The sequence below is a fragment of the Piliocolobus tephrosceles genome, chromosome 11 (assembly GCF_002776525.5).
Source record: "Piliocolobus tephrosceles isolate RC106 chromosome 11, ASM277652v3, whole genome shotgun sequence".
NCBI classification, from domain to species: Eukaryota; Metazoa; Chordata; class Mammalia; order Primates; family Cercopithecidae; genus Piliocolobus; species Piliocolobus tephrosceles.
Window position 1 is genome coordinate 75,964,243 of NC_045444.1, and position 2,298 is coordinate 75,966,540.

At 42.6% G+C, this 2,298-nt stretch overlaps 1 pseudogene; it reads right to left on the bottom strand.

Moving 5' to 3' along the window:
- Window positions 1–385: 385 nt before the first annotated feature.
- LOC111542820 lies at window positions 386–1,192 on the bottom strand (annotated as a pseudogene).
- Window positions 1,193–2,298: the final 1,106 nt, after the last annotated feature.

A 2,298-nucleotide genomic window follows, 5' to 3' on the forward strand; every position in this document is an offset into this window, starting at 1 on the left:
GGAGCTGGAGGCTGGAGCTGTTCCTATTCAGCCATCTTGGGTGTGCCCAAATCACTACCGAAAGTTATTTCATTTAGGAAAAATAACTACTGTCTTCTTCTTATCTTCAGTACACACAGTTTAAACAAATACAGCTGCTATAACACTTTACACAATTCCTATGTACTGGAACAATAACAAGGTCTAAATACAGTTGCATTTTTAAACACTGGGTCAAGGCCTTACATAAAAATACCATCCTACTTTTCCCTGTAAATTTTGAAATATCATGTACTTTCCCCCCAACTTCTGCAGCCATCCAGGAATTTTTAGGAAACTTTTGTGCATGATCTTTGGACTCAGTGACAAAAGATCAAAATCCCCCAAAATGATGGCTCACTTGAAGTCAGATGAGAGACCCTGGCTCAATAGTATCCTAGGATGAAAGCAGTGCTGCATCAACTGGCTCCATGGAGGATGGGCACATGAAGGATCTCATCGACCAGTCCTAATACAGTCCAGGTGGTAGATGTACGTGCTCGGTAGAAATTGAATTGGGGCCGGGCGCAGTGACTCATGCCTGTAATCCCAGCCCTTTGGGAGGCCGAGATGGGTGGATCACGAAGTCAAGAGATCGAGACCATCCTGGCCAACGTAGTGAAACCCGTCTCTACTGAAAATACAAAAATTAGCTGGCCTGGTGGCGCATCTCTGTAGTCCCAGCTACTCCAGAGGCTGAGGCAGGAGAATCACTTGAACCCGGGAGGTGGAGATTGCAGTGAGCTGAGATCACGCCACTGTACTCCAGCCTGGGTGACAAGAGGGAAACTCCATCTCAAAAAAAAAAAAAAAAAAAAAAAGAAGAAGAAGAAGAAATTGAATTGGGTCCCCATAAACAAAGTCCATTATACAGATCGCACACTCCTGGATTTGTTGATCTGATTTTCTGATCCATCTCTTCCAGGGCCATGAACTCCTTTAGGCAGTTGTTGTATAAGGCCTCTTCTTTGAGGTATCCTAATTTGTTAGGATAGGTGTTGCTAGGTATTGGATGGTAGACTGGAACTGGAACCTGTTCGTGATATGGCAGCAGCTCCTGATACAGCTTAGTCCCCTCGCCAAAGCTAGCCCAGTTGGACTGAGACTCCTGAAGCAGGGAGATATCATCGGAGGTCGGGGATTTGAGGCAGTTCCCCATCTTCCGGGGCTGCGGGGTGTGATCTGTGCACTGACAGTCTTCTCTATTTTCTACCTTGAGATTAATAAATATGTGGCATACTTTATGTAAATATATTGTTGCTCATACTTTCATCCACTAGCTTTAGCATCTACTGATGATGATTCTTACTTGAAACAGTTATGGTGGTTTGTGAAATGGTGGTTTTCTTTCTTTTTAAAATTTATTTTGAATTAATTTACATTTATAAAAATTGTAAAAATAGTACACCCTTCGCCCCAAATGTTAACATCTTACACAATCATAACATAATAATTGTACTGTGTGTAGAAAACAGGAAATTAACATTGATGAAATATTGTTATTGTGGAGACAGAGTTGCACTCTGTCACCCATGCTGGAGTGCAGTGGTGCGATCGTAGCTCATGTTAACCTCAAACTCCCAGGCTCAAACAGTCCTCCTGTGTCAGCCTTTCTAGTAGCTAGTACTACAGGTATACATCACCACATCTGGCTAATTAAAAAAAAATTTTTTTTGGTGACAGGGTCTCACTGTCTTTCCCTGGCTGGTCTCAAGCTCCTGACCTCAAGTGATCCTCCTGCCTCAGCCTCCCTTCTCAAGGAAACTCTTGTCCTCAAGTAATCCTCCTGCCTCAGCCCCAAATATGCACAATCATGGCTCACTGTAGCCTTGACTTTTTGGGCTCAGGTGATCCTCAGCCTCCCACATAGCCGAAACTATAGGCATGAACCACCATGCTCAGTTAATTTTTTGTAATTTTTTGGGAGAGACGGGATTTTACCATGTTGTCTAGGTGGGTCTCAAACTCATGAGCTCAAGTGATCTACCCACCTTGTCCTCTTAAAATGCTGGGATTTACAGGCATGAGCCCAAGCCCGATACTTATTATTAACTGATTTACAGACCTTATTTAAATTTTGCCAATTTCCCAACTAATGTCCCTCAAAGCAAAAGAAAAAAGTTCTAAATTTTGCCAAACACCTCACTGTTCTTACTTTGGTCCAGAATCCCTCATTGTGTTTAGTTGTCAGGTCTTTCTTATGTGATTAACAGAGATGAACAGATGGTCGTCTTCATCCATGTGACCAAGAAGACCAAAAAGGTATAATTCCTCAGTCTT